Genomic DNA, 8,869 nt, shown 5'->3' with positions numbered 1-8,869 from the left:
CCTTGAATACTCTGATTCCTAAAATCCTTCTTTCCATTCTTCCACAAAACTCTCTGTGTATGTATCCGTTTCTGTCAGATGTTGGGTGAAGCTTCTCTGATGATAGCTAGGCTCCTGTCTACAAGTATAGCAGGATATCAGTGTCAAGGAGGGTTCCCGTTCATAGCATAGGTCTCAAGTTGGACCAGTCATTGGTTAGCCATTCTCTCAATTCTGCTCCATATTTACCCCTGCACATCTTAGAGGCAAGAGAAATTGTCGGTCAAAGCTTTTGTGGCTGGGTTGGTGTCCCAATCCCTCTCTTGGAAGTCTTGTCTGGTTACAGGAGATGGCGGATTCAGGCGCTATAGCCCTCAGTGCTAGGAGTTTTAGCTAGGGTCACCTTGAGATTAATTTTTTGGGTCTATCAATACCAGGAGAACAGACTTTGCCTGGCATCCTTATGCATAGAACAAGATGGATCAGTCAACACTCCTGATACTAATAGCCTGGAGCACAGATGAATGGGACAGGCTGGTGGTATGGCTGAGCTGTTAGGTGTCCCGGGTGCTCCTTATGGTGGACATTCCTTGGGAATTCTAGCAGTACTAAGTCAGGAAGGCACATACTTAGGTCCCAGTGCTGACTGGCTGTAGGAAAGCAAGTAATTCTTTCAAGAGAGCAGGTGACTGTTAATCCAATCAGTTACCTGTCACCAAGTATTTCCTGCAAGGAGAGTAAACATTTTTCCTGGACCAGCAAGTCCCATTGTAATTCTGGTTCTAGGTCTAATCATCCCAGTTCCTCATTCTGTCTAAAGCGTAGACTTCGGGATTGAAAACTAATTTTGTAACATCAGATGTGACGTCAACTCCTTCAGAATGAGACGGAAAGGGGTCAGCTTGAGCCGCCTTGGTTCCCTGGAGTCACAGAGCAATCTGCAGTGAAGACTGGGTGGGTATGTTATTTCCCTAAATATGTGGACAACGGTGGAGGTCCTAAAGGAGTCCAGGATGGGTCAGAGCTGATCTGAAGGTGTCACTCCTTTACCTCTGAAGACCCAGTCTGTCCCTATTCCTCCCCAGGACTGACACTCAGCAGAGTCAGCATTGCCACAAGTTAATAAACACAGCCTCTTCCTTGTCCGTGCTCACCCTGTTTTACTGGAGTGGTAATTTGAAGTCTTGAATAGCACTTCAAGACACTGGGCTGAGACAAGAGGGGAATGTATTTATGTTCACATTTACAGCCTGTCTTCCCCGGTGACAGTAGGGCTGAGAGACACTAAGAGGAAAGCTGATGCTCCACACCACCTGGCAGGCTTTGTTGTCTCTTCTTGGTGATTGTGACCAGTCTGACTGCTGATCCCAGCTTGGGCCAACCCACTGTGTCTTCTTACCTGCCCCTGGTGGGTTTTAAGTCTTTCTAGGAAGTCCATGCATATTCATGCTCAAGAGGCAGCACCCTCCTTAGAAGGTTTAAACATTTGGTCACTTATTAATCACTGTCTCCAGCTTTCTGTGCCTGTGAACAGGAGGACATTACCAGACAGGAGGCCTCTGGTGGGAGGCCTGTGGTGTCACTGGTAACAATGGAGTTAGCAGAGTGGAAAAGAACAATGCTTGTCATGAAAGAAGATTCTCTAGTGGTCAGAGCACTGAGGTAGAGAGAGTGGTAGCCAGCATCCTGATCTGAACCCAGAGGGCTATAATATAACTGGGATTGTTATAGTTGCTATTACTCCATGCAGCTAACAGTCTCTTAAAATATTTTGCCAACACAGTGGATTATTCCTGAGTATCAGATCTCTAATATGCACTCAGCAGGGCTCTGCCAGAACTGCCCTCTCATTGGACCCTTTCAACTCTGGGACACATGTATCCATTGTATCCTAATTCTGCAGACGTAAAGCTTCCATTTGGAGGAGAGAGCTGACTGGCTTAAAGTCATGTGCATATTGTCTAATAGGTGTGCATACAAGTCTCATGTCCCCTGGCCTGCACTGTCACAGGAATCACAGGTTCACACATAGCTTTGTAAGTGAGGGATGTTCTCAGAGGCTGGTCATATTTTTCTGACCCATCTTGCACATGGCTAAGTCCTTATACACTGTACTTCTGGAAGGACATAAAGAGGTTAGACACTGAATGTTCCCAGTAGGTAGAGTTCAAAGCATAACAAGAGGACCCCAGGTCCAAACATTTTAATAATCAGGAAATTAATGGCCACATCTCAAACCTAGCTCTTCCAGAATCTTCTAATACTTCTTCATTTTGTAGTTTCATCTCTAACCCAAGCTTCTCTACCCTTGCTCTTTAGACTTGAAATAATCTACGCCTGCCCAGTTAAGTCTGCATGTCTCTCCAGACACTCAAACTGTAACTTCCATTTAATCTCCAAAGGAGCTTCCCATTACCTCAAAGATGAGCTAAACTCAGCTACCTCTGCATCCTCCTAGAGGCTATCCCCCATTTTTCTTGTCTAAAGCATTGTTTTCTTCTGGCCTCTGAATCTTCTGGTGGTACATCCTGGGTAGCTCTGTGTCTAGCTTTCACATTTGCTCTATCAGAAATCAGCCCCCATCAAAGGTGCTGTGGGTAACCCTCCCTCTGGATGTGCTCCAAATCCATGGATTCAGCCAACTATGGATCAAAAATATTCAGAATCAAAAACCCCCATAAAGTTCCAAAATACAAATCTGGAATTTGCTATATGTCAATCATTCTTCTGGATATGCAGAAACCAAGTGTAGGCACCCTGTTCACTTCATCAGATCAGAACCTTAGTACCCACCCCCAATAGCACTTGGTATTTAAGCAATTCATGTGCTATGGCATTAGGCTTATTATAGTTGTGTTTGTATACATTTTTTTCATCCTTTCATTTTTCCCTAAACAACGATGCAACAAATACCTTGTATTTACATTGCATTAAGTATCGTAAGTAATACAGAGATGATTTAAAATATGCAGGAAGATACATAGTGATATTTTGTAGAAAGAAGTTGAACATCTTGTGAATTTTAATTTTTTGAGGATTTATTGCTTTTGTAAATGTACAGTGGGTGTTTTTGCCTGCATGTAAGTTATGTACCATGTTTGTACAGTGCCAACAGAGGCCAAAAGAAGGTGTTATAGTCCCTTGGAGGTGGAGTTACAGATGGTTGTTAACCACCATGTTGGAGCTGGGAATTGAACTTGGGTCCTCCTGAAGAGCCATCTCTTCATTCCCCATCTTATGGATTTTAGTATCCCCTGAGAAGGTCCTAGAACCAATCTCCTGCAGGCCCTGACAGATGACTACACTTAGTTTAACTATCTCTACTTGTAAGGGCACCAGGGCTGCTTTTCTCACCATTTGGATTTTCTTCACCATCTGATGGAGACAGACATGTTGGGGCTCTTTAAGACATACTTACACACTGCTGCATGTGTGGTAATGTTCCTCGTCTTTGACAATTTCTTAATACACCACTCCCTCCCAGCCCTAGCATGATGCACAGCAGCATTCCCTTCTGAAATGTAAGAAATGTTTGGTGAGGTGACTTTATAAAATGAATACCCTATAGGGCAGTGGTCAGTGATGGATATAACCCTAGTGGTTATAAGGTTGTTGTCTCCCCGAGGAAACAGAACCTCCAGGCTGGCAAGAGGCAAGGGAGACAAGAAAAGCAAAAACAGTCTTCCTATGGCAATACTTGGAAGAACTGAGCTGTAAGGCACCTCTACTCTTCTCCTCATTCGGTCATATCTATTCCCCTGCCATTTAGTCAGGGAGACTCTCGATTTCCTTTTCCGCCCCTCCACACTTACAGATTCCCCAGACTTTGGGGGTAAACTAGTTTGTTTTCTAGTGAATCTTCTGTTTATAAGGCTCCCTGCATTCCACTTGGCATGACTAATGACTGGGAACTAAGTTGTAAGCTACTGTTTGGAGATACTGATGAGCCGATGATTCTACTGGGGACACTCTGTGTTTATTGTCACTGGAAATAATAAATACTTTTTAGATTGTGTTTCTCTCTTTCCCTTTTTCTTGATATGGCAAGAAAACCAAGTAAGTCTACCTTGCATTGTTCATTAGGGTATTTTTTTTTTCATAACTACCTGAGAACTCCACGATGTTATAAAACAAATTGCAAAGATAGAATACTAGGTCCCTGGAGGAATTATAAGAAATAGTTGGCTTTTGTCATCAGGCCACCAAATACATATTAGGTTAGTTACTGGATCATGATAAAACACGTACTTGAGTAAGGCTGCCACTGGGGAAGCATTTGACCATCCATTCTTATGTACCATGGATTAGTATGCAAAGGCTTCATTCTACACCATACTAGACTCAGCAATTCAAGTAAAGAAACATCTTCATAGGATAAATAACTTAAAATATAAAAGACCATTGCTATAAAGGGAACAAAATAGAAGCTCCTAGGAAGTCTACTGAGAGTTAATGGTACACATGCAGGTACAGTAGTCAAGAAAGTTATTTCAGAAGTAATGGTATAAGACTAAGATGAGAAGATTCAGTAAATGAAAGTCCAATATGCTTCGAGGTGGAGACAGCAATAGGCACCAAGGCCTTGAGGAAGGATCTGGCCTGTCTGGCCAGAGCATGTGTGCAGTGCGAGGCTTGACATGGTAAGGTCAGAATTATGTCTCCATGGTTAGATCTTTATCAAAGGCACCAGAGGGAACCCCACAAAATTCTTCTCATGTAAGACACCTATCCCACTTAATGCCACCTGTAGAGACTGTTGGAGACCAGTTGGAAAGATTTTTGAAAGTTTTTAGAAAATGCTAAGTGACATAGAAACAGATTTGAGAGAGCAATTCATGGTTGGTCCCAGGTGTCTGCCCTGATCACTTGAGTAGGAGGAGGTGAATTCATTTTTCCCTACTTGGGTCAATCTGGAGATGTAGACAGTAGAGGGAAACTTCAAGAGTTCAGTTTCACACCTAAAGAAATGTTCAACATCTTTAGTCATAAGGGAAATGCAAATCAAAACAACCCTGAGATTTCACCTCACACCAGTGAGAATGGCTAAGATCAAAAACTCATGTGACAGCAAATGTTGGCGAGGATGTGGAGAAAGAGGAACACTCCTCCATTGTTGGTGGGATTGCAGACTGGTACAACCATTCTGGGAATCAGTCTGGAGGTTCCTCAGAAAATTGGACATTGAACTACCTGAGGACCCAGCTATACCTCTCTTGGGCATATACCCAAAAGATGCCCCAACAAAGACACATGGTCCACTATGTTCATAGCAACCTTATTTATAATAGCCAGAAGCTGGAAAGAACCCAGATGCCCTTCAACAAAGGAATGGATACAGAAAATGTGGCACATCTACACAATGGAATACTACTCCACTATCAAAAACAATGACTTTATGAAACTCATAGGCAAATGAATGGAACTGGAAAATATCATTCTAAGTGAGGTAACCAATCACAGAAAAACACACATGGTATGTACTCATTGATAAGTGGCTATTAGCCCAAATGCTTGAATCACCCTAGATGCACAGAACACATGAAACTCAAGGATGACCAAAATGCGAATGCTTCACTCCTTCTTTAAAAGGGGAACAAGAATACCCTTGGGAGGGAATAGGGAGGCAAAGTTTAGAACAGAGGCAGAAGGAACACCCATTCAGAGCCTACCCCACATGTAGCCCATAAATATACAGCCACCACACTAGATAAGATGGATGAAGCAAAGAAGTGCAGGCTGACAGGAATGGGATGTAGATCTCTCCTGAGAGACACACCCAGAATACAGCAAATACATTGGCAAATGCCATCATTAAACCACTGAACTGAGAATGGGACCCCCGTTGAAGGAATTAGAGAAAGGACTGAAAGAGCTTGAAGGGGCTTCAGACTCCATATGAACAACAATGCCAACCAACCAGAGCTTCCAGGGACTAAACCACTACCCAAAGACTATATATGGACTGACCCTGGGCTCCAACCTCATAGGTAACAATGAATAGCCTAGTCAGAGCACCAGTGGAAGGGGAAGCCCTTGGTCCTGCCAAGAGTGAACCCCCAGTGAACGTGAGTTTTTGGGGGAGGGTGTTAATGGGGGGAGGATGGGGAGGGAAACACCCTTAGAAAAGGGGAGGGGGAGGGGTTAGGGGGATGTTGGCCTGGAAACTGGGAAAGGGAATAACAATCGAAATGTAAATAAGAAATACCCAAGTTAATAAAGATGAAAAAAAAAGTTCAATTTCAGACATCTTAAGCCTAAGAAATCATGTGTATAATTAGAGAAGTCAAGGATATAGAGAAATATTTGCAATTAAATCCCCAAGATATGTTTGACCTTGATTATATAAGTGGGGAGGATTCCAGCATCCAGAGATCATTTAGTGTGAGAAGAGTGGAGGAGATCATGGAGAGAGAGAGATGGTGACCATAACAGTTCTTTTCTAGTTCTCTACAGACAGAATGTGAGCAGTTGTGGCTGTTAGGAGGCTGAGGTCAAGGAGCTTCCTCTGATGACTGCTGGCATCTCCGTGTATGTGCACACACACATAAATTAATAAAAATAAAAAAATAAGTTTTTTTAAAAGTGGTAGTTTGTTAAGATTGACATGAGTGAAGTCAAACGTGCTGACATCAAAAGCTTTCTGTTCAAATAATTACTAGCCACACAGGAGAATCTCTGACGGTTTGCTCCTCAGGCAGAAATTCAATTGGAAACATGAGTGGTTATTGGCTTTTGTTCAGATAATTCCAGGTAAGCTATTAAAGGTATCTCAAATATAACCTGGAGCCTTGTGATTAAACATGGCTTACCCGGAACACACTATTTGTTACTCTGTTCACTGACTTCCTTCTTTATATTGCCCACAAACAACAATGCCCTGATTCACCTGGCCAAGCATCAGTAACCCAGTTCTGTCTTTCTCGGCACAGAAGATCCCTGGTTTGGCTGTGGACACATATAGTCCTTTACAGCACTCATTGGGTACTAGAAAGAAAGTTGGAGCTGGTCTACAAAGCCAGGCCAAGAGGGGAAAGAGTAAGGAAGGAACATGAAAGGAGAGAAGGAAAGAGGTGAACAGGATGTTTCAAATGCTTAAAATGCTGGCCTGCACCTCTTGCTGAAGGTGCTTTCTTTTTTCCATTGTATGGTTTTAGCATCTTTGGAAAAAGCAAGTGTCTGTAAGTGTGTGGGTTTATTTCTGGGTCTTCAGTTCTATTCCATTTATCAACCTGTTTGTTTTTATGCCAATACTGTGAGGCTATGACTACTGCTGTGTAGTACAGCTTGAAATTAGGGATGTGATACTCCACAAGTTCTTTTATTGTACAGGGTGGTTTTTTCTTTTTCTTTTCTTTTTTTTTTTTAGCTATGTTGGGTTTTTGTTTTTCCATAAGAAGTTGAGAGTTATTCTTTCAAGGTCTATAAAGAAGTGTATTGGAATTTTGATAGGAATTGCATTGAATCTGTAGATTGTCTGGTAAAAGGCCATTTTTTTGTATGTTACTCTTCTGACCCATGACCAGTACAGACCTACCGGTATTTCCATAACCTTGTAGTTATTGTTTTGAAGTCAATTTGATTAAGAATAATTTAGATGCAATAACAATTTTTGTCAGTGTCCTTTTGAATATTTTCCTGAGTTTGGAGAAACACCATAGTCTAGTTTTAGAACATTTCTCCCTTTCTATATGTTATTAGCTCCTTTTCAATTCCTGCTCCTAGAAACCTCACATCTGGCTTCTGTACCTCTAATTCTTCCTTTTCCAGAAAGGCCTTTGCGTGAACTCCCACAGCAATTCTCTAAATTAGCAAGTGCTTTGCTTCTCACCTATGTCAACCCCTGTGGCAACAACTGGTTCATTTTTTTCCTGCTGACTACAGACGGCTCTGCTGTGTGCCGCACCACAGTTTTTCTTCACTGGCTGATGGATTTGGGTGCCTCTAGTTTGAGGCATTTATGAATGAAACCACTGTGACTGTAATACATAAACTTTTATGTAAACATGGCTTTCTCATTTCTCTCATGTAAATAGCTAAGGTCTTTCCTGGATCATATGGTATTTGTTTAGCTGTGTAAGAAACCACCAAGTTATTTTTCCACAGTGACTATGTCATTTTCCAGCCCACCTGAGATATTAGAGTTTCCATGGTATTGTTGATCTCTCTCCCTCCCCTCCCCCTCCCCCTTCCCCCCCCCGTCATTCTAAAATGTATAAAGCAGAATCTAACAGGTTGTACTTACAGTGCTTACAACTCTCTAATGATTTATAATGTCAAGCACATGACAAATGTGTCTTTATTGTCCGATACATTTATTTATATATTTATCAGTGTCCTTTTGTGTCCTTTTGTGTGTTTTCCTGAGTTTGGAGAAACACCATAGTCAAGTTTTAGAACATTTCTCCCTTTCTATATGTTATTAGCTCCTTTTCAACTCCTTCTCCTAGAAACCTCACATCTGGTTTCTGTACCTCTAATTCTTCCTTTTCCAGAAAGGCCTTTGCATGAACTCCCACTCAAATTGTCTATTTGAATAATTTCCTTGCTTATTTTTTGTGTGCATAGTGTGTGTGTGTGTGTGTGTGTGTGTGTGTGTGTGTGTGTGTACCTTTATGTATGGCGGGTCTGTACACATATGTGTGTGAATGCATAGGAAAGCCAGAAGTCAGTGTTGGATTCTTCTGTCACACTCTACCTTATATTTGAGATGGAGCTTCTCACTGAACCTAGAGCTCATTGACTTGGCAAAACTAGTTGGCCAATAAGTCCCAGGAATTCTCCTGTCTTGTCTAACCCATTCTAGGATGATAGGAATTTACTGCAGTAGCCAGCTATATATTGTGTGCATATGTGCTTCTGCTTGTGTGTGGAAGGTAGAGAACAGCTCTTT

The sequence above is a fragment of the Rattus norvegicus genome, chromosome 15 (genome assembly GCF_036323735.1).
Source record: "Rattus norvegicus strain BN/NHsdMcwi chromosome 15, GRCr8, whole genome shotgun sequence".
Classification (NCBI taxonomy): Eukaryota; Metazoa; Chordata; class Mammalia; order Rodentia; family Muridae; genus Rattus; species Rattus norvegicus.
This window is presented reverse-complemented; position numbering follows the sequence as displayed.